This window comes from Arvicanthis niloticus, chromosome 9 (assembly GCF_011762505.2).
Source record: "Arvicanthis niloticus isolate mArvNil1 chromosome 9, mArvNil1.pat.X, whole genome shotgun sequence".
Lineage (NCBI taxonomy): Eukaryota > Metazoa > Chordata > Mammalia > Rodentia > Muridae > Arvicanthis > Arvicanthis niloticus.
In genome coordinates, this window is record NC_047666.1 from 81,628,087 (window position 1) to 81,654,080 (window position 25,994).

General features: G+C 42.1%; 1 protein-coding gene across 5 annotated transcripts in view; it reads right to left on the reverse strand.

Annotated features, from left to right (window-relative positions):
* The window catches only part of Sox5 (SRY-box transcription factor 5), a 943,910-nt gene that overhangs the window by 882,631 nt on the left and 35,285 nt on the right, over window positions 1-25,994 (reverse strand). Inside the window, exon 1 of one of the 5 annotated variants that reach the window (XM_076940817.1) lies at window positions 10,454-10,627. The exons of the other annotated variants lie outside the window; for them this stretch is intronic. The gene's annotated coding sequence lies outside the window, so the exon portion shown is untranslated. Of the gene's footprint in view, window positions 1-10,453; window positions 10,628-25,994 lie in introns of those variants that run through there. 5 annotated transcript variants of the gene reach the window in all.

Sequence of the window (25,994 nt, forward strand, 5' to 3'; positions counted from 1 at the left end):
AGAGCTCGGGAAAGCTAGCAGGCTTTACGTGGAGATGGATAGGCCCACCTTCCCACCATCAACTCTACAAGCCAACACAGGAGCAGCCCTCAGCAGAGTGGATTTCCTGGAGGTTGTAGAAAAGGGAGCAAGCTTTCAAAATGAGGCCCAGATAGGAGTCTAATAGCGATGGTCACAGGCTAAACGAAGGCGGAGGAGGGCAGGAGGTGATGCGAAGGGGCTGGAGCTCACTCACTGGGAAAGAAGCAAAGGGTAGACTTAGAGTGGGCGGTTGACTTTCTTCTGGAGGACTCACTAGGCGGCCTGACCTTGAGAAAAGAAATTCAGGGAAAAAAGAACTTCAGGGTGGGCGGGGCTTGAGAGAACTGCCTATCGAGTCCACATTAACCGCGTTGAGGTTTCCACTGTACAGCCAGTGTGATCTGGGCATCCACCACAACTACAGCTACAGATTCCAAGAACATTCAGACAGAGACTGTAGCAGAAGCATCAGAACACCAGTGTGAGCCCTTGCTGCATGTCTCATGTGCCTGTCGTTATCCAGGGACTACCACCGGGTGGGACTCTTGATAAATACTGCCGAAATGCTGAGGTTACCCACAGAGAGTGTCAAGAGTGCGAGGAACCGAGGGCTGACCTCCAGAGGCTCGGAGGCTCGGCATCAAGAAGAGGGAGCCCAAGGAGGCCTCTGAATGAAACCCATTGTCAGTCACGAAGCTCGGAGCAGGGGAGGAGACCACGTGGCCACAGAGCCTCCAAGAACAGAGAGATTCAAGAAAAGATGAGCAGCTGTCCCTGTCAAATATAGAAAATGAGAAAAAGCAACGTTAGGAAATAGCCCGTTCATTGCCAACACTGGGGTACCTGGTAATCTTGGCCTTTCTACCAGATCTCCGAAGCAAATGGCCTACTTTTCTCACCTAAAAATAAAGATAAGCAGCCTCACAATGCCACTATTCGTGTGACCGTGACCATGTCATTTAACCTTTCTATTATTTCCCAGGTCTTAAAATGAAGCGTGTGAACTGTATTATTCTGAAAGGTTACACTCAATTCTAAAATCCCACTCGGGCCAATCCTTTGGTTTAAAGTGTTCCGAAGATAGTAGGCACCAAGTGCCCGCTTTGAGCTCCGTTGAATTTTCTGTAGAACTTCAGGTGTATTTTCTTCCTCTTGCTTTGGCTACTTTCTCCTCTTCCTCCTCCTCCCCCCTCTACCCACAGTGCTCCCTAAATTCTTATCTGAACACCAAATGCCCAGGACGATTTTGTCAATGACAATAAAAAACACAGGCAGGGCTTGTTAAGGCCACTCAGTTCCTTGCAACGACACGGGCCTTCGGTTCCATCCCTCAGAAGCCACATTTAAAAATAGCTGAGCATGAAGTCTCCTTGCTTGTAATCTCAGCACTAAGAAGACAGAACAAGATGGAACTCTGGGCTCACTGGTCAGTTATCTGATCCAGTTTGGCAATGCAATGTCTAGACCAATGAGGAACTTTGTGTTAGAAAAAGTAATTAATAATAATAATAATAATAATAACAATAATAATAATAAACAAAAAGTGATGGAGCTAAGGTGATAGCTGTGGGAGGGGCAAAGGTGTCTGGCCCTAAGCCTGAAAACCTGAGCTGCATCTCTGAGATCCATGTGGTAGAAGGAGAGACTTCCACAACTTGCTCTCTGACCTCTACATATGTATTACACACAGACACACACACACACACACACAGAGAGATAAACAAGTAATAACAATAAAACGTAATGTAAATGGTGTATGAGAAACAGCAGCAGAGTTTGTCCTCTTCCCTCCACAGAAATGCCCATGACCACAAATGTACATGCATACCCATGTGCGATCACACGCGTACATGAGCATACATGAATATACCAAAGAGGGGGTGGTGGTGTTCGCCTGAGAATGTTTTCATAGCACATAAATAATACTAATAAATGAATCTGTAGTTTTTCTTGGGGGGCATGATGAGTCAATAACATGCCAGGAGCCCAGTAAGCAGCACTTACTGGGAACCAGTGTGCAGCACTGGTGTCCAAACCTGTGAGAGATTAGGAGAAGTCACTCCAGCCGTTTTGGCTTTATCCACATATGGACCATCATGTGACCCTGTGACAAGATCTCAGTCCACAGACACAAGGCTGAGCCAGTGACCCCAGCCCTTCCCATGTTACTATAGTGATAAATGCTGAGGATACTGACCACAAATTTTAGTACAAAAAGAATATCTAATTGCTTTTTCACTTGGTGTGTATTAATGAATGCAGAAACTGCCCTCAAGGTAAATAAAAAACAAAACGGGTCGATGGAGCAGGAAAAAACAATTCAGTCAGACTGAAACTCGTTGGGATTAACTTTGTCAAGTTAATCTCACCACAATCAGGCAATTCCAGAAACAAATGTCTGGAGTTACGCTCAGAAGAGATGCCTGCTCCTCTTGCTGTCCGACATCAGTGTGCAGTATTAGTTTGTAATGGGAGCCATTACAAATAGTATGAAGACACGTCATGAGAGGCCGATCCTGACCAGCATGACAGACCAGAGGAGCACAGGTCAGCTGCCCGAGACGACAGCATGCCCATGGCAGGAGTTTGTGAGGGAGGTCTGTTTCTCTATGACTCAATCAACTGGTTCCAATTTTCAAATGTTCAATGATCTTAAAAAGAGTCATGGCCCCGAAGGCTGATTAAGACAAATTAAATTAAACACCTCAAGGAGGGGTCAGGAAGTGAAAAGCCAGGCAGGAAGTAAAGGCCAGGCAGATAAGCAAATACTAGGCAGAGCCTTGGCACCAGCTGGGCTGTTTCGTGTGATCAGAAACACATGTATATGTGTCCTGACGAGTCATTCCTGGCTCATGGCCCTCGAACCTCTCATACTGCTCAGGACTTAAAATCCTCAGGAGATTCTGATGAAGAGGTAGCTCAAACCAGTCTATGGCAGGAGAAGAGGGGCTTGAAGACAGAGGACACCTGTCAGATGCCAGTATGATCATACAGGACAAGTAAAACTATTTTACACAGGGAACTCAAGAACAAGAGTGACCCCCGCCCCAAGAAACAAGTGTCCACAGGAAGGTTCCCTCCTAGAAGAAGAATGAAGACAGAGAAGCCCGGGGCATCACTGACATGAGCATACTCTCTTTCCAAGTCACACAGGTCATCTGCCCCTCCCCTTCCATTCTCCCACCAAAAAGCAGATTCCCAACGCATCTGATTGTACCAGGCTTGGCTAGCTTACTGTACCTAACTTGTCAGAACTGCCCTAACCTCCTCCCACCTCTTAAGTCACACAAGTCAAAAAAAAAAAAAAAAAAGAAAGAAAGAAAAAGAAACTTTTCATTTGGAGTTTCATTTTTAAATATTCTGTCACTTTTAAATTCACATGCTCTTTAAATTTCTAAATTAAATGCTGCATTCTGGTAATGCCTTAAATATCAGCTTCTTTCACTTCTCACCTCAATGCCCAAAGGCCTGAGATAACGTTAATTTCTATGCCAACTTACATGCTGCCAATAGGAGCTGCTGAGTGGGGCGTGAGTCAGGAACATCTTATCAGTTCGTATTGTATCAATCTGACTACTTCTAAAATGTGTAAATTTTATAAAACATTTATTAGCTCGATTTTCAAACACTTAGGAGAATCCCATAGCCCTTTACTGACATCTTCACACACATGCTCTGCTTCCCTTTCAGACTTTAGTGAACCTGATATCCATGTGGGAATCTACATAATTAAAAAAAATTACTGTAATACGTTTTAAAATGGTGATACATCTTCCATATTAAACCCAACACTACCTTAATTATTGTTTAAAACAATGAACCAACACGACTTAACGCTATACTCCAACCACAAGGAAGGGTAGATAGTGTAATCAAGAGACAATTTGAAAGCCTTAAAGACAGGGCAGCAAAGACTTGGAGCAGAATGGCCAGCATCTCGGGCAGAGGCTGCAGCCTGAATTAACTCCTGGTGAGTGACACTTGCTTGTTCTTTAATAATCACACGCTATACTCACTGAGCAGAGAGAGGTCTTCAGCATGCCCAGTTTAAAGAGCTGTTCTAAAATACAGGTGCAACTACTGGACAAGAATCTACGTAAATCGATGGAAGTTGCTGAGATGTGGAGAGACTCTAAATCCTCTCTGAAACAAAGCACAGAATCCCGCCTCCATCCAGCCTGTTAGCACAGGTAGAGTTCAGCAACTCTCTCTTAATTTATTTCTGGGTGTCAGTGTTTAATAAGACAGCAAAATACTTAAGACTTAAAGGTAACACCTTTAGCTTTTTAGAGATAGTGTGGATGTGGGCACCTTCTTTTGCCTCCTGAACTTTGATTGTCAAATATTTAAAAAGAAGACCCAGAGAGACCCAGACCGTGGAAAGAGTGGTGGTGTCGCCGGCAGGTATAGGAGACAGATCTTTGCAGTACCACCAACTGCACAGAAGGAGCTTAATGAGTGGTAAGTCATGTTCTAGAACTCAGTTCCTGAATCGACAAAACCAAGGACTTCTGGTTAGTTTAACACTTAGGTTAATTCAAAAGCTGCAGAATTACATCTGAAGCAAGTAGCATCTATTTATACGATGACTATACAATCCATCCAGTCCTGTGGAAATACAATTTAAAAACACACACGCCAAGGAGGCCTTATCAGATTGATCTAAACATTAGTGCCAGCTCTGCTGTCAGAGCCTCAGGAATTCGATGTGGCTTCCTCTCACAGATGGGCTGTCAATATTTAACTCCATCCAGGGTCAGAGTCTTGTGTGTAGATGCTAAGCTTTACTTCCTATCAAAGGAAAGGCTGAACACCCCACAGCAGTGTGAACATGTAGGGACTGATGTATGTCTGCTCTTTACCGCAACATACAGGTTGGGTTTGCCATGGTATGTTACCGTCATGGTAAGTTACACACTTCTGTGCTTATCTCAGAAGATCATAGAATGGTTTGGAGGGGAAAAGCTCAGAGCCCCTCCCCATTGTGGCTTTAATTAGTCTTCAAAACTGCCTGTGTGTTTGATCTGTCTGGAAAGGCACACACACATACACACTCCCTTACAAGCTATTTTCCCCCAAAGCTAATTGCTCTCATCTCCTCAATTTGTCAGGACAACTTTGTGAAATTATAGAACTATACAGTTTTAAAGATAGGAAGCCTTCAGAGATTTTTCTAATGTAATTTTGATTTTGATAAAAATCTCCTCACTTTCTATAGTAAGCCTCTCATACACTAATTTTTTTTTTACAGTTTTACATTTCATTGTGTTAAAATGGTGGTTTAATTTCTGTCTGCCATCTGTAGGCAGCACAGAGGAGGCTTCCTTTCTCTCCCACCTTCCTGATTTTCAAATATACACAGCCCTCTGGACCTAATTGAGTCCAATGTTTCAACAATCACCCAGTAGCTTCTTTCAGAAACTCCAGCCAGCCAGTGGCTTATAAACCTTTAAATTACATTTTTGTTTTTCCCAGATGGCTGCCCTCATTTGGGCATTATATACTATTACATTTACCTGAACATTGAATCCTTATATTCTATTAAATATAGAAATTAGCCCATTGAGATATAAACTTAGAGGCAGATATAGTTTACTTTGTATTGCTGTGATGAAACACCATGACCAAAAGCAACTTGGGGAGGAAAGGGCTTTCTTGGCTTATAAGTCTTGATCACAGTCTATCATGACAGGAAGTCAGGGCAGGAAATCAAGGCAGGAACTCGAGGCAGGAACTGAAGTAGAATTCATGGCAGAAGGCCCAGGGATGGGACTATCCACAGTAGGATGGCTCTTCCTACTCAATCAAGGAAATGACCCCACACACAACACTTGTCTGTAGGGAAATCTGAGGGTGAAATTTCGAAATTGAGTTTCCCTCTTCCTAGATATGTCTAGGTTTGTGTCAAGTTCACAAAACCAACCAGTTGAAGTTGTCAACAGTCACTCAATGATACAACTAAGGCCAGAGCCCACATTAACATTAATTGATTAAGCCATTATCTATGAGTTCAATTGTTCAGTCTACCAAAAATCTACCTTAATATCTCATGCTATCATTTACTCCAAATCTTCCTCACTGATGGAGAAAGTTTAACAAATATTTAAAGACTAGCAAGATAACTAACTCTGTCATGTTCCTTCAGCACAATAGGAATTTGCCTCATCTTTATTTCAAAGACAACATGGCATATAAGTTAAAAATGTGGGTACTGCAGCTGTAACTTCTGAGTATAGACCCAAAGGGATCCAAGTCCCCTGACAGAGATACATGCACATGTGCAGTTGCTGTCGTACCAGTCATAGCAGCCAAGAAATGGGATCGGCCTCGATGCTCATCAACATGCAGACACATGAAGAAAGTGTGGGACATGCACCCGAGGGAATGTGTGCAGCCATAAAGTAAAAGCATGACATTCACGGGAAGAGAGAGAGAGAGCCAGAAATAATTGCTCTAAGGAAGATAAGCCAGACTCGGAAACACAAAACTGCACATTTTTTTTAGTTCACAAAAGTAAGAATGTACCCAAGAAAGGAAGAGGTAAGAAAGATAAAGAAATACATGTGATAAGAAGCCAAGGGGTCACTACTGGGGAGGGGCAGTGACCGACAAGAGAAGGGTAAGAGGGCAGGAAGGGAAGCATAAGAGGGGAGTCAATAAGAACAAACGATTATGAAAAAATGCCACAGTGAAACACATTACCAATGAAACACGATACCCTAAAATGACAATTAAGAAAAACCGAGTGTTCCTAGTTCAGATCCTGCTTCTAGCACATGTGACTTACAGGATCTCTGACAAAAGACTTACTGTTTTGAATCACAGGACTCGTGATGATCAAGATGTTGGATGGATTCCAGGACTGAAAAGGCTAAAGGAGTCCATATACATAAAGTGTTTAGAAGCTTGCATGCAAGAATGCTAACTTTACTGGTAGTTGCTACGATTACATCTTTATTCTGGCCGAGATTTTGATCATCCCCACGTATTGGCAGAGGCAGTCAAGAATACTGAATAAGAACTCAGGAAATCTCTGTTTTCGTCCCAATTCTGCTACAGTTTCTCTCAAGAGACCTTGCACCATTTACACAAACGGCTTACTGGTTTGTTCATAGATCAGAGCATCTCTTGCTGCAGATGCTGACTGACACAGAAGTACACTACTACTAGTAGTCAGTGTGTGAGAAGAGTAAGACTTTGCAATGATCAACTCTAAGTAGGACATGCATGTCATACCCTTCCCCAGAGCCAGAGGTGGGAAGCTATTTTCTGCACACAGCAGGGCACTTACATGTATGATGACATACATAACACCTGCAACAAGCTCCAGCCAGACAAAACCCCGTGTGGAAGAGAGGTGGATACATCATGCTGCCCCTAGAGAAGAGATATGAGCATTTGGTAGCTGTGGGGAGAGGAAAGGTCAGCTTTCCCTCACGGTTTCCCCTTGCAGGTCTACCACGCTCCAGGATGGGTCCTGTTCTCCAGAGTATTTGGGAAACACGAATTGGACTCCTTGGGTTTGAGAGACAGGAAGATGGGGATGGGAAAATTGAGAACAGGAAATTGGCAAAGAAAAACAGAGTATTCTAAAAAGCTTAAATGAGGCTATCCCAGTAGACTAGGCTAACCCATCCATTAAAATCTACCAATGCCAAGTTGTTCTTATCAAACTCTAACCAGCTCTTTATAAACACAGAACATCTACTGCCTCATTGATCCAGGAGCACCAAGGTTACATTTCACAATACTTAAACACCACAGCACTGGTTTATGTAGCTTTTTCTGGGATTTTCTTAAAATTCTGATGAGCAGCTTCCCATTGTACCCATAAAGCTTGTAGCAAGGTCCCCATGAGCTCATCCCACACTGGCCTGTTGCTGTCAGCTTGAGTGTTGTGTAGTTAAGTCAAGGTCCTGATGCCCTGTTTATCTCGGGTGGGGAATGTGACTCCAGTGTATAAACTGGGTATCTGTGCTCTGGTTGGCTCCTCTGTTATACGATAAAACCCTGACTAAAAGCAGGTTGAAAGACACAATGCTGTATCTGATTTACAGGTTATGGACCAACCTGGATGAGAGCCAAGGCAGGAACCTGGAGGCAGGAACTGTAGTGCTGAATTCTACTTTCTACTTTGGAGACAAAAGCAAGACTGGGGAGCTTCCGTAGCTGTGTCTATTCGGTATTAAAGTCCAAGGTTATCACAGAAGATTTTCGGGGCTTAGGGTTAACATCAATGTTTAAACCTGACCAGATATGTTATCTAATAGGAACTTAACAGGACTATTCAAATATTTGCAATTCTACATTTTGTTTTTCTGTTATAACTCCTATAGGTTTAAAAATATGCAACAGGTGGGTAAACTTAAACTCACATGTGTGTGATTTTTTTAATATTTTTGTTATTTATCTTTTTAGACAGGGTGTTGTGTAGCCCAGGATGAACTGGAACTTGTTATATAAGGGAGCATGTACCAACATACTTGGTTTTGTGTAGTTCTGGGATTCGAGCCCATGACTTCATGAGTTTGCAAACTAGGCACGCATTCAACCAACTGAGATCACCCCAGCCCCACAACCCCATTACGTTTTACAAAGAAGACGATTAAGCAATGAAAGGGTCTCTTCATGAACACTTCTGGTGTGGACAGGGATGGATGCTTGTGATTGATTACTTCTTGTTTCCCTAGGCAAGCCCAGCACCACAGACCGGGCTAAGCTCTGCCATCCCTGGCCTCTGTCTTTGGCACTTGCTCCTTCTGAGTCTGAGCTCCTCAAAGCCCCTGAGAGCGTGCCCCTTTTCCTGAGATCCCTTTTCTTCTCAGCAGGATTATTCTCAATTATAGAGTCAGAACTACAACCGCAGAGAATCTCATTCTTCACACGTGGTATTTCTTCTTTATAATCTCTGTGCACGGAATTATAAATCAGGCAACATTCATGTTTAATTGGTATTTTCGATGTAATTTTTTTGTTTCTCCCTGCATTCTTTATGCTTCAGCTTCAAAACATTTAGGCTCCCAATGCTAGGAGAGATAAAAATAATAATACAAATTTGTTCCTTTGTGTCTTTAAAGCTTTCTTATTTTGGTTCCAAGGCTTTAACTCCCTTAGCTAATCTAGAAAATGATTTAAAAATTACAATACTTAATAAACATTAAGCAAGAAAACAAGAAAATATTCCAAAGAACTTAAATACAATACCTAAACCATACATTAGCTTTCAAAGCAGGGTATCTTATAACTGATCACCCTTAGTGATTTCAATCCTAATGTCTAATTCATGTGGCAAAGATTCTGGCAACTTCCTCCAGTTGAATGACTACAATATCAAGTTGTATGCTCCTTCTCCTTGAGTCAGGAGGCAACACTGTGACAGCTGGTTAATACATTCTAAAAGCATGGAGCAAGAGAAGTTTCCTTAAACAGCACAAATTCTCTCTCTCTCTCTCTCTCACTCTCTCTCTCTCTCTCTCTCTCTCTCTCTCTCTCTCTCTCACACACACACACACACACACACACACACACACACACACACAGCCCAGTAGGTGGGAGGATTATAACTGGCTACATGTGGCAATAGGCACAGAGTCAAGAGTCAAGAAGGTTGCAACAAAAATGGTATGGGGGGAACTTGGTGTGGGGGGAACTCCGTGTGGGGGACACTCGGTGTGGGGAAACTCGGAATGAAGGACCTCAGTATGGGAGGACCTCATCACAAAAGAGACACAGAGACACTCAATACAGTAATCATAGCAGGCCACAGGAAAAGCTATGCAGCCTCATCCGTCACAGAGGACATCAAGGATTCAACCACTTGGGACAATCATCCAAGCCCTTAATGATTACTCTATGTGTTTAATAGCCATTTAAACCTGCCCAAGCATGATATCTAACAGCAACCAAACAGGCCTATCCTAAATAAATACATAAATGATAAATAAAACCATAATTCTATGTTTTTACAACCCTCCTCGGTGAAACAGGTATGTAAACTTAGACTCAGGCCAGAATTCTCTCAGCAACACTAAGGCTGTTATTTGAGGAATTCAAAAATGATTAAGAGATGTAATGGCTAGGGATGTAGCTTGGTTGGTAGAGCACCTGCCTAGTACTCAGAAAACTCCGAGTTCCATCCCGTGTACAGCAGAGACTGGGTATTACAGCATAGTTTCAATGCCAGCACTCGGGGGCAGCGGGGAGGAGGAGGGAGCTTAGAGAATTTCATGATCATCTCTGGTTACATAGAGTTCAAGGCCAGCCTGGGCTACATGTGACCCCCCCTCAAAAAATATTACTAAAAGATACTATAGTAAATGTGTGTGTTTGTATGTGTGTGTGTGTGTGTGTGTATGTGTGTGTGTGTGTGTGTGTGTGAAGCCTTTATTGTGTTAATTATCACTGTTGTCGAGACAAAAATCGCCCCTCTCACCTTTGTAAACTACAAGTTGAAATTGCAGTTTGACCACACAGGAGGAAGTGCAGTTCAGCCTTGTGGAGCCCTCACGAAGTCAGCGCCTCACAGCCTCCAGTTCTGTTTTAGATATCATTTCTCGAACATGAGTTTTACGAACCACAGTTTCAACGTATCTGTTTTACAGCAGCTTGGAAAACCTCTCGTTCTCTGAGAGCCCAAACCCTCCCACAGTTGCATAAGCAGGAAATGTTGTAGAAAAGAAGTGACAAGCAACTAAAAAAAAAAAAAAAAAAAGGTAGTTTTTCTTGCCTCCAGAAAGCACAGAGAATCACTTATATCTCAGCCAAATGTATTTAGAATTATTGGCAGCCCGAATTGGCATGATTGACACAAGCCGATAACACTTGAAACAGACCCAGGGCGAAAGAAATCGTTATCATACTCGGTTCTGTGATCCATTTTTCCCTCTGTAAAACAGGTAAGAGAACGCTCCCAGTTATCACACATCCTCATTTGCATACAGTATCGTTTTATGGAATTTTCCAAGGTGTTAATTAAAAGTTTTAATGAATGTTAATCATCTGTCAATTTCATTGGCAATCTCTAGTCAACCATATGCCTCTCTTTTACACCTGTAAGGTTTTTCCCCCCAAAATCCATTATTTTAAATTGTTTTACTTCCTTAACATGATATTTGTATTAATATTTAGGAAACACAACTTCTATATCCTATATGGTGATTTCCCATGGTTCTTTTATGGGTTTTCTAATTTGTTAAGATAAAGGCGGATGTTGGGGTGCACGCTGGAGGAAATTCAGGAGCCATGACAGAGGAAGGAGGATGCCGTCTCCCTCCACCTGATTCTTCCGGACACAGTCTCCCCCTGAACCTGGACCTCATTGTTTTATGGCTAGGCTGTCAGCTCTCCAGTCCTGGCAATCCTCCTGTCTCTACCGCCTGCAGCACTAGAGTTACAGGAGCACAAAGCCATGCCTTACTTTTTACATGGCGCTGGGTATCTGATCTCACATCTTAATGCTTGGATATCAAGTGTCCCCACTCACTGGGCCAGACAACCACGTGTGCTCATGCACTGTGCCAGTCCCCAAATACCATTTGTTTCTAAGTTCGGTTTTGTTCTGTTTTAGAAAAAAGGTCTTTGTTCTAGTTACATGTCCAGGAGACAAAGGTGAGCCGGAAAACCAAGAATGTCCCAGCATCCAAAGGCATTAGAAACTAAATTCTGTCTTGTTAACTCATTAACCTCTTATGTGTTTATGTGACTATATTTGATCACACACTCACTCAAAAGGGCCACACATGAAGTTTCCTTCCAGGTTTTGACCTTGTGAGAGCTAATAGTATAGCAAGTATTCCATTCCTCTGTTAGGGAACACCCTTCCAAGGAAGTAAGAAAAAGAGTTGTATTCTTGGGAGGAAGTGAATAGATGAAGAAATTTTAGGGTCACCAGGGAAGACCTCACTAAGGGAGTGTATTTGAAGGGTACCCTAAAGAGAGCTATCAGTAACAGAAGCATCTAGAAGACACTGTAAGCATGAGATCAGCATGGTGAGAAACACCAGGAGTATCTGAGAAGCATCAGCCATGAATGTGGCCAACTAACAAGAGAAACCAGTATCCAGCAATGCGAGGGAACAGGCAACAAGAGCCGAGCACTGAGGCTTTGGAGGCCACTGCGAGGGCAAAATGACCACTGGATGCTCTGAACAGAGGAGAAATGTGGTCTGTCTGTACTTAAGTGGGCTCTCTGAAAATGTCCATCCAGGTTCACTAAGCTCAATGTTCACTCAAAAGGATCAACCCTCCGAAAGCTACTGAGAAACATAATTACTAAAGTGAAAACAGAGAGCTGTGAGAGCAGAGAACAGTGGCTGGTCACGTGTGCGGGAGCTCTGGGGAAGCTAACCAGGGAGGTGTCAGCAGAACCCTCATAGTTAAGAGAGAATGGAATGATAAATCCGAAGCGCTAGAGGAAAAACCCTGCCAGCCAATTTTAAGACTCCTGGCAAAATTATACTTCAAATGTGAAGAGACAGAGTCTTCGCAGGCACACAAAAACTGAGGGGAACTTCTTACCTGGCCTGCCTTACCAGAAATCTCAAGGAATTAGTCATATAGAAAGGCTCTTCTACTAAACGCCAACATGAAAATATAGGTTTAACAATAAAAAGAAATATGTATATATGCATGTTACTCTACTGAGGGAGATATATATATATATATATATATATATATATATATATATAATTTAACTATATGTTTAACGATTAATACATAGATATTTTTGTTAGTGTGCAGTAAACATTATAGTACAGTGCCTTTGCATGCAAATTTCAACTGCTATGGTATTTTAAAGTAGAAGTTGATAGCCAAAAGATATTTTATGCAGGCCTTGAACTAACCACAAAGGAAATGCATGTGTGTATTTAAAGTAAAGGGTTAAAAAGCTAGGCAAATCCCTCCAAAAAACCTTCAACTAGAAGAACTCAACAAAAAATAAGAAGCAACAAATACTATATCAATAAAAAGACTATTTTTAGTAAATATTCACCTTAATGTGGATAGATCAAATTCACTAATGAAAAGGAATGCAGTGAATAAATGTATTATTATTATTATGAAGGAGAAGAAGAAGAAGAAGAAGAAGAAGAAGAAGAAGAAGAAGAAGAAGAAGAAGAAGAAGAAGAAGAAGAAGAAGAATTCAATTATCCAAACCTGCTTGTTACAGGAGATTCACAACTGAACTAAATACATACAGGCTGAAGGCAATGAATGGAAAAAGATTCTTCTTGCAAATGGGGCCAAACAAGATAGACTTTGAACTTAAAACTATTGGTAGAGATAAAGTAATTCCACAATGATGCAAGGGGCAGTTCAAAGGGAATATGTCACATTTACAAACACGCATGCACCCAACATCCAAAAACCTAACATATAAAGCAAATTTTGACAGAATGAAGGAAAAATTGACAGTAATAAAAAACCAATAGGAGGAGCCTTATTATCTCTTGTCTCAATTAACTCTATACTATTACAGAATACTTGAGACTGGGTCATTTATAAAGAACAAAGGTTTGTTTCTTATGGATCCACAGCTGGGTGGGGGTGGGGGGCCTTGCTTCTGGCTTCACTCACTGTCAGAGAGGGGAACACCAAGTGCAAATAACAGTGAAAGGGGAGGGGTTGACTTCACCCTGAGCTAGAACTCCACTTCCAAAGTAATTCCCCAGCCCTCTCTGCTGAGGGTCAGCAGTTCATAACCGAACGGTCAGCAGTTCATAACCGAAGGGTCAGCGGTTCATAACCGAAGGGTTCTGTGCTCCTCTTAAAGGGTTCTGATGAAGATTAAATTGCTATCACATGAATCTCGGAGAATATCTGAACCACTGTAGCCCACACACAACAAGAAACAAAATAGCCAGTCAGAGAATCAAGGGAAAAAAAGAGTGAGCGTAAAAGTACTATGAGATTCACTTAGCCAAATAGACATACAAAGAACTTACCATTCATTCATTCAATCAACAGCATGAAAGATTATTCTCAAGCCTAAAATAGGTCTTAGATTTTTGTTTTGTTTTGTTTTTCTTTTTTTTAGAAAATCAAATTGATTCCCGGTATTTTTTGTTGTTGTTGTTCTAATGGAAAGAAAATTAAATGAGTAACAGAAAAATATGTATGCAAAATTACATGGAAACTCAACAAATACTCCTGAACACTGGCTCAAACTGGAAGCCAGAAGAGGCTGTACAGTGTGCCCTGAGACAAATAGAAATGGAATTACAACATTCCAAAACCTGTGGGAGGAATCAGAAGGAATGATAACAGGGGAACTGAAACTCAAAAACACATCAAAGAGGGAGACATAATCCCAAATAACCTTGTTCATACTCCATGATCTACAAAAGTATGCTCAGAATTAGCAAATGGAAGTAAAAAATAAAAATGAGAACAGAAAAAAAGAGTGGTTGTGAAAAAGAAAAATAGATAAACAAAACATAACATTTGGTTGATCTCAAAAGACAAAATTAACAAACCCTTAGCTAGATGAAAAAGAGCAAGAAAAGTGAGTAAAGTCTGGAATTAAAGAAGAGAGATGCAGACATGAGAAGGATCTCAGAACGATTGTGAACAGCTAGATGCTAACAGGCTGGTGGACAGCAGTGTGTAAACTCCTAGAGATGGAAAAAAATCACAGAGAAACAAAATTTGGCCAGACTTATAACAAGCATGAACATTGAATCAACACACAAAAATTGCCAAAGATAATCCCAGGACCCGATGGCTTCCTTCAAGGAGTCTACCACATAACCAGGAGATAGTACCCAGTTCCTCTTACACTCTTGAGAAATATAGAGGATGAGAACACATTCCCTAATTCATCTAATGGAACAAGCATCACCAGATACCAAAGCCAGCAAAGACAGTAAAGATCGTTATAGACCAGCACCTTGACAAACATGAATGCAGAATTCCCAGTACGATACCAAATTCAATGGCATATTGAGAGGACCATACCCTCATGACCCAGTGAGAGATATGCCTGGAATATAAACCAGTTAGTGGGATACACCAGCTAAAAGAACAGGGGCACCTCACAGATGTAGAGAGAAGATCTGATAAGATAGAAAGTATTTTCACAATAAAAGTTCACAACAAACTAGCAAACACTTAGAACTGCCCACATTTAACCTGAGAAAACTCGTTTTCCTCTAAGATCTAGACCTAGACAAGGGTGCCTACCCTGATTGCTTCTTTCCCGTGTAACTAGAAATCCTAGCCATAGCAATCAGGCAAGATAAGCAACAAACAGCCTCATAATGAGGACCAAAGAAGTTTCATTATCTGTGCTAATGGATAATAGGATCCTACATAGAGAGAACCTCAAATACTCTAAAATTACAACTGGAAAAGTCAACATGAAAACTGGTTATATGTCATATTTTCATCCACTAACGATAAACATTGGGAGAACAAAGTAAGCAACACAATAAAAATCAAACTAAAGAGTTTTGGGCTTGAATACCACAAACTAACATCATTTAGGATGCTTTGTCCATCAAGAAATGTTTACTTTTAACGTGCAGCTGCCTCTTCTGTATAGTTTGTGTACATACATTTTATAATGGTATATGTGACGACATAGTGATGAAGCCATTCCTTTGTATGAGAGCCTAGAATTAATTTCAGAATGCCAAATGATTAAGTTTTGTAAGTAATTCATGGAAGTGACGAAGAAAAAAGACAAAAATTATCAAAAAGGCATTTTACATTGGTGGATATCCAAAGAGCAATGTCAAAATTCTATATTATTCAAACTGGTCTTTCAATCCAATGGATTCCATAGAAGAAAATTTAATGGTCTATTTTTTTTACAGGAGTATTTAAAAAAAAAACAATTACAAAATTCCTATAGAGCCATAAAGAAGCCCAAATGGCCAAATAAGTCTTGAGAAAAAACAAAGCTAAGGGCAGATAGTTCCTGATTTCAAAATATACTAGAAAGCCATGGAAACAGAAGCACACACATGGTCAACTGTACCAAGAGAATCCTGGGAAAAGGCAAGCCTTATAAAAATATGACTCTGGGAAATCTGTATAGTCTCACATGAATAATGAAATCACACCTTCATCTCACTCTGCAAACCAAGGTGGAACCAAAAACCTAGGAACTGAGACAACAGCTAGAAGGAAATGTAGGGGAAGGCTTCATGGCGTCAGCCTTGGCAGTGATCTCTTGAGCATGGCAACAAAAATATAAATAAAAGCAAAAATAGAAAATGAGATTATATCCAACTGAAAAGCACAGGCTGGAAAGGAGATGGTGAGTACATGAAAAGTCAGCCTCTTAAGGGAGAGAACATTCTATGTGTCTGTAAAGGGTAAAAACCCAATATATGCATGTGTGTGCATATATATGTGTATGTACATGTATTTGCATAGGTATGTACATACACATATATATGTATTTATACATGCATATGTGTGCATTCATATATGTATACATACATGTGTGTGTATTCACATATATACACATGTGTGTATACATATGTGTATGTGTGCACATGTACGCACATGTGTGTATGCATGTGCATATGCATGTGTACATGTGTATAAGTGTGTATATATTTATATTATTGTGTACATTTTTGCATGTGTATATATGTAAATGTATATGTATGTATATTTGTGCATATATGTTGCATGTGTATGTATATGCGTATGTATATGTGCACATATATAAACAACTACCACTCAACAACAAAGAAGCAAAGACAAATAGAGATTGTTTTCATGATTAATTATATTTATTTAAATTATGTGTATGTGTTGGGCGTGTATAGGAGTATGTACTTGTATGTGCAGGTACCTGTGGAAGCCAGAAAAGGGTATCGGATCCCCCTGGAGCTGGGTTCACAGGCAGTTATGAGCTGCTCTGTGAGTGCTTAAAACTCATCCCAGGTCCGTTGGAAGAGCAAGTGCTCTTAAGCACCAAGCCATCTCTCGAGACCCAAATAGATGTTGTTTTTTTTTTCTTTTCAAAGAAGAAATACAAATGACCATTAGGTATAGGTAAATATATTCAACATCACTAATCACCAGGGAAATGTGAATTGAAAACCACCTCACAGTCATCCAGATGGCTGTTAAACAAACCCAACAACAACGACAACGACTACGAAGCGATGGTAGAAATGTGAGCAGCTAGAACCTTCTGTCAGAGAGTCGGTGGACTGATTTGGAGCTGCCTCCACAACACCGAGGTGCTCCAAAGGGTTCACAGAGAGTTGAGACTGGTCAACAGGCACAGACAAACATACTGCCTGGCACTCAGTGCTAAGTGGGACAGCTATGTCATACGCCTACACTGCAAGATTCAGGGATTGGCCAGGATGAGAGAACGGCAGGATTATAAAAGACACAGGAAGTGGAGGGCCACTGTGTGAAGCGCTGCTTTCCACATGACATGACAGAATGGTAGGGTTCTGCACTCACAGCCAGGGAGTGGGAGGAATAGTATGCACATAAATGGGGCGGGGCTTATGAAGCCCCACCCCTAGCTGAGGGGGTATTGGTGAGTCATAGGTGCATGGATGAAGAGTTTACAAAGTCCCGCCCCTAGCTGAGGAGCGGCTGGCAAGTCCTAGGAGCTGAAGGATGAAGGGAAGAGGGGCAGCCTCTGGTGAACCACCCACGCTCTGGGAATGGCACCACACCTGTGCACACACTACCCACATTAAATAGACTTGGTAAGCTGTAAAAAAAAGAGGGAGGAGTGTCCATGAGCTGGGAAAGAAACAGTGGGGAACATAAAAAAAAAATTGGAAGAGAGGGAATGGAGTGGATTTGATTTTTAAAATACATCACATACATGCATGAAATTCTCAGACAATAAATTCAAATTGTAAGTTGCCACAAGACACAGTGATCTCATTTCAACATCATGAAGATGTAGCCACCCCACCATGTTTCTTGACAATAGTCAGCAGGTAAAACCACCCAAATGGTCTCAGCCGATGAAGAGATAGTGAAACCGCTGTACAAACACAACAGCTGATTCCGGGCTGCAGAGGGAGAATCTCCATTGTGCAGCAACAAGAGTGAACATTATTAGTATTTTGTTTAGTGAAATAAGCCAGTCCCAGAAGGGAAAAATATGGTATGATTCTACTTAAGTATGATATCAAAACAATCAAGTTCAGGCAATCCAAGAGCGGAATGATGGCTGCCAGAGGCAAGGTGGGATTTGGTAATCAACAGACATTAATTATGAGTTAAGCAAAACAAATGAACTCTAGACAGTTGCCGTACCAGACAATAAAACTTGCCCCTCTGTTGCTGTGATAAACACTGACCAAAAGCAGGTTGGGGAGGAGAGGATTTATTTCTCTTAACTCTTCCCCAACACTCTCCATCACTGATGGAAATCAAGGCAGAGACTCAAGGCAGGAACCTCAGCAGAGACCATGGAGGGGTGCTGCTTACTGGTTTGCTCAGCCTGCTTTCTTACAGAATCCGGGACCACCAGCTCAGGGATTGCACCGCCTACAGTGAGCTTGGCCCTCCCACGTCAATCTTAATCAAGAAAATGCCCCACAGAGATGCCTACAAACCCAGCTGATGGATTGACAACTTGACAAAAACTATTAACTAATAATTAAACTTATAATTAACAACACTGTATCATACAATATTTGTTAGGAGGGATGTTATGATTTGACTGCAAATTCCCCCACAGGCTCATGTGTTTAGTGTTCTGTCACTCATTGGCAGAGTTATTTTGGAAGGTGGTGAGAACTTTTAAGAGCCAGGGTCTAGCTGGAAGAAGTGGTCACTGGGCTGTGACCTATGGCAGTGGCAAGGTTTGGGTAGGAGATGCGGGGACAGTGGGGGCATGCAACGTTTCCCTGACTCTGTGTCTTTCTGTGTCTCCATCACTATGAAGTAAACAGCTGTGCTCTACTGTGGTGCTCCACTGGAACATTCTGTCTCTCCACAGCCTCATATAAATGGAGGCAGTACAGCATGGACTAGAACTTCTGAAAACACGAGCCAAATAAACCATTCCTTACATGAATCACGTGGGGGTGTGGCTCAGTGAATCTGGGGGTGTGGCTCAGTGAATCTGGGGGTGTGGCTCAGTGAATTTGGGGGTGTGGCTCAGTGAATCTGGGGGTGTGGCTCAGTTAGTAGAGTTGTTGCTTGGCAGGAACAAAACCCTGAGTTTGATCCCCAGCACAGCATAAAAGTGGGCATGGTGGTGCACCTCTTAATCCCAACACTTGGGGGGTAGAGCGTAGGAGGTAATAATCCTCAGCAACACAGCAAGTTCAAAGCCAACCTGAGCACCATGAGACACCATCTCGGAACTACCAAACTAAAAATAAATAATTTCTTCTTTCTTGAGACTTTTTTTTTTTTTTTTTTTTTTTTTGGCAGGTATTTGTCACAGTGGTGGGGAAAGTAGCTAGTAGAGATGAGATACTATGTTACTTTACTATGACAAAATAACTTTTTTAAAGGACAAAAACAATAGTAGTGGACAGAAGGGAAACCGAGAAAATGGATGAGGAGAAAAGGTCCCAGAGCAAGAGCCGGTCAGTCGGTCGTTGCTACCAAGGGACAAGCAACAGGAGGCCTGCGGCTCTCAGAGAAAAGTCATCTGCGGCTCTGATGACGAGCACTTACTTTGCAGCCTGCATGGGAGATGGCAGCAAGAGAAAAGGACAGGGAAGACATTAGAGAAAACAACTGGGAGCTTTTTTCCTTAGTAATAGAAACCAGAGAGTTCTTCTTTATAAGATGGAAGAAGACGTGAAGGTAGGTTGGTGTAGAATATAGACAAACGAAGAAAAGTTGTAATGCAGAGAAAAGCAGAATTAGACTCCTCAGGAGCAGACAGAAGGGCAGACTCCAGGAGTCAGGGCTTGAGTTGTGGCTCACAAGCAGGAGACCTACAGAAACAAAGACAGGATAGGTAACAGCGGTATGCTGAAGATGTCTAGAAGTCCTGCCATTTTCTTAGAGACAAGGATATGATGAGCTAACAGTGCTAATGAGAGATGTATACCAAGTGTGAGAAGAGAAATGTGGATCCCCACACCCACCCTCTATCCAGAACAATCCAGGCTGGGTGTCAATGCCCAGCAATGCTGACCCCTCCCTTGAGAATCTCATTCTCAAGTCAAGGAACATTTCCTGCTCTGAGCACCAGCCCGAGGCTGATCCCTGGAGTCAAGCTCTGCTCTATCAGGACACTTATTCTCACGCATATGGAATCACTTATTAGTTTCTTTCTGTCATGTCTACTAGAGGGCAAAATCCTTGGGGACAAGGACTGTGGACACTGTCACAGCTCTTCCCTTAATGTCCACAAGTACAGAGGACAGCTTCTGGTGTGACCAACTAAGGGACAGCATCTCTCTGTACACTGACTCCGCAAGGAGAGAAGAGTTAAGAGATCAGAGGCCAGACAGGAAATGATAGCAAAGGTAAACATGTTTTTGCTGTGGTCACTTGAATAGTTAAACCTGCTCTTCCAGTGTCTGCTGAGCCTGGCAACAAGAACAAGCCAGTAGAGCTGGGTTTCGCTTTCATTTCTGTTGCTGGGATAAAATGCCCCCAAGGACAGCAGCTTTGAGGAGGAAGGGTTTATTCTAGTTCACAGCTCCAGGGTACAGTTCATCCCTGGAGGAAAGTCACAGAGGCAGGAGCCTGAGACACATCACACCCAGTCAAGAGCAGCGGAAGATGAGTGGACTCGAGCTGAGGACTCACCCAGACTCTTCCACAGTCCAGGTCCCAGCACCAAGGAAGGGTGCTGCCCACTTTCAAGCTTGGTCATCTCCATCAATTAAGGCTACAGAGACAGATTCCTACAGACACACCCACTGGCCCATCTGGATAATCCTTAACAAGTCACTCTGCATTGCATAAAGTTGGCAGCCTTGGTTCTGTCCTGTTAAGTGTACCATGGAATCAACAATTACATCTTTAAAATCTACCAAACACTATTGGGAAAGGAGAATCCCCTTCTAAAATTCTTCTGCATTCTATTAGGCTAGTCTATTCTATTCTAGTGTAGTCTAGTCTAGTCTACTCTATTCTATTCTGGAGTTATAGTTGTTGAGTATAATGTGAGGGGCAGGCAAGACAGTTAAGTAAGCAAAGGTGGTGGTGGCACAAGCCCAACAATGGAAATTTGATCCTTCAAACCCATGTAAAAGTAGAAAAGAAAAAAACTCCACAAAATATAGGCCTCTCATCCCCACATGTATGTGTGGAATGTGAGTGTACACATACAAACATGCATGTATCATACACACAATAAGAGAAAAAACTCAAAATTTAAAATATAAGCCAGGAAAAAAATTAAGTGTTGGTGTCATGGAATTCTATCAGAAGTTCCTCAAACCCTATCCCCACCCCACATGCAACACTGGACACAACCTATCCCATGCACCACCCCCACCGCCACCCCCACCCCACCCTGCATGCAACACTGGACACAATCTATCCCATGTACCACCCCCACCACACACACACACACACACACACACACACATGCTACACTGGACACAATCTATCCCATGCACCATCCTCACCCCCCTGCCCCACCCCACATGCAACACTGGACACAACGTATCCCATGCACCACCCCCACCACACACACACATGCTACACTGGACACAATCTATCCCATGCACCACTCCCACCACACACACACACACACACACATGCTACACTGGACACAATCTATCCCATGCACCACCCCCACCACACACACACATGCTACACTGGACACAACCTATCCCATGCACCACCCCCACCACACACACACACACACACACACACACACACATGCTACACTGGACACAATCTATCCCATGCAATTCTCTGCCCTACAATGGCTAGGAAAGTCAAAAGACCAGTCTGTGAGGCAGGGGAGCCAAACACCCTGCTGATTTCCCCCTCAAATGAGAGCGAATCACCCCAAGATGTAATCAATGTTAACATCAGTTATTTTAGAAATGGGGAACAAGAAGGTAACATGATTCTTTCAAAGCTCCCCTTCGTTATAGATAAGTTCTTTGTGGAATTCAAATGCCTGTCACTTGCAAAACATCCATTTACCAAACACTTCCATCCCCAAACACTTTTTGCAAACATGTATCTAGTGATTCTTATTATTTTTGATACATTTGAGGGCTAAAGACTTCTCAAGTGGGGTTTTGATAATTTCAGGTAGGTCTTGGAGTCAGGAGTGGGGGGTATGCTATGTTAATGTAAACACTGACTAACACCCTTGTTTCTTGGTCATTTCTCAGGACTTCTCTTTCACGTGTGGCATAGTTGGCTGTGCTGGGTTTCAACTGCACCTCCCCTTTTGGAAAATACCAACAGGGATTTTTTTTTTCATGGCTGGAGGTCTTTTCCTCATCTAAATATTAAAGCCTAACAAGTCTTTCAGACTTAGTGATGCATAATCATACTTGTTAATTAGGAGCCGAGAGATGGCTATTAAAAGTTGAAAGAGTTTCCTGGTGACGGCTACATGTTTCAACATGATCCCAAGCTCCAGTCGATAACCACAAGGGGAAAAGAAAGCAAGAAGAAAATGCCTCTCCAGAGCGCTCCATCAGAGAGAAAAGCTAGAGTGTCAGATCAGAGGCTAGACACTGTAGCACCAAGGGAACCCAGGTGGGCAGCCAAGCCTTCCTCAGAGAGTAGACAGCAGGACCTAGGGAGGAGCCATCAAAGTTCCAGAACCATCTCTCCTATCAACTGTGTGAGCTCAGACCCACCACAAAATCCCTGACTCAGTTTCCTCTCTAACTTTGCAAGAAGCTCATGGGCTAAAGAATAATGTCTCAATTCCAAATTCTGCTTCTACCAGATAATTGAAAAAAATCAATTTTCCAAACAGGTCAAAAAACCTAGACATTACAATTTGCCTCTTTCAGAAGCCAAGCGTTCTGGATTATAGCAGCTGGCACTGATAAGGCATGTTTCAGTTGTAGGAAATCTGAGCATTTGCAGATGCTACCTGCTTTGTCTGGTGACACCTGTGTCCCTGACAAGGAAGGAAAGACCTGACAGATGATATCATTTCTCTGAGGTCTGAAGGTGGATGTCATGCCTGACGCCCCCACCCCCACCCCCAGTATCTCTTTCTTTCACTTGGTGCTATTACTCAGTAGTTCAAGTCTAATTACTAACCTGCAGCCAGTCAACCAAGCAGAAAGAGAAACTGAGCAGTAAGGAGAGAGACAAGAAGCCCTCTGAGAAAAAAGATTGCATCTGGCTCCCCTGCACTCAGATAATATGTTACTTTTCCATGTTGAACAAACCCCCACCACACACACACACACACACACACCATTTAATTCACTGTGCAACAGAGAGATCAGTCTAAAATAAATTTGTCTGTGGTGACATATTTCCTTAAAACAAATATTAAACTCAGCTACTGGGGTCTTTGTAGCATGTTATCAAAATAATGAGACATAACTGCTCCATTTATATACTGCATGCCTTTTAATGAAGAGGAAAATATACACATCATTCCACAGACCTGATCTAAAATTTATATTTAGATTATTCAAGAAAAGAATTTTTAAAACAGAAGCAGACTCTTGCCAGAGCTCAAGGCTGGAGGTCGGGGCAGTGCAGTCAGTGCTAGCTCAGCCTTACCCAGGATTTCACAAAAGCTACACAGAAGCCTCTATGTAGCAACCCTAGAGCAGACCTGAAATCTTTCCCCGGGGGAGACAGTTTGCAAGACAAAGGACAAGCCAGCTGAAAACCCACCAAGTTCTAGTATATGGATGAGATTATAACCACCACACAAAAGTCACCATCTACCTACCTAGAGCACCGGCTACTCTGCAGCTGAGAAAGCTCGGTCTGCAAAATGCTAGCATCTATTTGGTCTGTTTGAAGTTACAGTTTCAGGAGTGCTTTCCTATAACTGATCCCATGTGCTTATCTCTAAATCCTGTGAGTGACACACAGTAACAGGTGAGAAAGCTCAGTCCCAAATTCAGTGGCCGGAGCATGGGACATTCAGAAGATGGTTTAGATCTTGTCCCTGAAGCACTGTTTTGGGAGCAACAACATGAAGCAGGGCTACACCATGGTAGGAGGCTCAGGGTGCATATTTTTTCAAGCCAGTACAAACTAGAAAAAGGGCCAGCAAGAGGGCTCAGTGGGTAAGGACACTTGAGGCCAAGCCTGAAGACATGAGTTCAATCCCCAGGACATGCATGTTAGAAGACACATGACTCTCACAAAGTTGTCCCCTGACTCCACATGTGGTCTGTGCCTACACACACACACACACACACACACACACACACACACATGCACACACTAAATCACTAAATGAATAAACAAAAGTTAATGTATAAAAAAGAATTAAAGGATTTATAAAAACATGATTTAAAACTTTCCTAGGCTGACTGCACAGCCCAGACTTCCAGCCTTGAAGTTTTTCCTAGTTCTGTCAAGATTCTGCTTGTTTTTAAAATTCTTGAATAATCTAAATATAAGTTTTAGATGAGGTCTGTAGAATAATGTATATATATATATATATATATATATATATATATATATATATATATTTCTGCCACTCAAGCATAAGCTCAAATTTAGAGATTTATAGGCAAAAGGAAGAACGGGAGGGAGGGAGGGAGGAAGGAAAGGAGGGGAGGGAGGGGAGAGAGAAGGATCCTGAACTGCGCTCATTCCCTTTCTGAATCTTGCATCTGTGAAGCCAGTGTCTAAATATACCAAGCAAAATCTAAGATCTTAAAAGTTACAAGGGGATCCCTGAAATGTAGTCAGAAATATTAAGATAAAGAATGCTGCATGAATCTGTGAAAGTTGCTAGGATTTTATGGGCTCTGAGGACTTGGCTATAGCAAAGATAGCCCATTGTTTCAGAAATAACAAAAAGTACTCAACAAAACCCGAACCCAGGTTCATTCAAGTTGGGGGAAACCTTAGCTATCTACTGGAAGCCTTCCATCAAGAAGGAACATTAATTTGAACTCATTGTTGCATTAGGAAAACAGATGCATTTCTTAACCTTTCCCTAAAAAAAATAAGAAGGCAGGTTGCTGAGTGAATTCAGTATTCAAATTACACCAGACAAGATTAACCCCCACAGAATATAGCAGCTCTATATTCTCCTCCACCGACCATGAGTCTTCTTGATAATCTGCTCTTTGTTATAACCAATGTTTTCGTGGGTTTGAGGAAACTCTTATTATTATTTTTTTTTTTTGCTCCAGTTTTCTTTTCTTTTGGGGGGCATTGTTTAGGGGTTTTGAAAGGGCTAGGAGTTGAAATAGGGTCTGTGTCTGTGTCACAGGCAGTCCTGGAACTCCAAGCAACCCTTCTGTCTCCACTTCCAAAGTGCTCAGATTACAAGAATGAACCACCACAACAGGTTTTCACCCTTTCTTCTATCTTCCCTTCTCCTTGTCAGTGGAGCTTCATAGAGAGGAGCAGGGCAACAGAATAATCAGGACCAGGAGCTGGCAGAGATCTATCCTCAGCCCCCAATCCCTGAGCCGCTCCACACTCTGCCTGTGGCTGTCTTGGATATTGTGCATGAAGGATGTACAGAGTTCTCACTGAGGATGTGCAGAAATGATCTATTTGCAAGCAACTGGTCTTGACAAGCAATAAATAAATATAAAATAAATAAATAAAATAAGTTAAAAACGAACTCAAACACAATCAAAGAAGATCTCCTAATAAGTAACTGTTAAGAAATCGAAGCAAAGTCTGACTAATAGAACACAGGACAGGGGATCATGCCTAAGATATTCAGCCTTGGAAAATACTAATTCATCTGGGGAAAAAAATCTCAAACATATTTGGTTTTGGTTTTGTCTGTTTGTTTGAAGCAAATCTCACCATGTGGCTCTGGCTGGCCTGGAACTCACAGATATCCTCCTGCCTCTGCCTCCCACATGCTAAGCTTTAAAGCATACTCTACCGCACCCTGCTGAAGATCAAATGTTCTG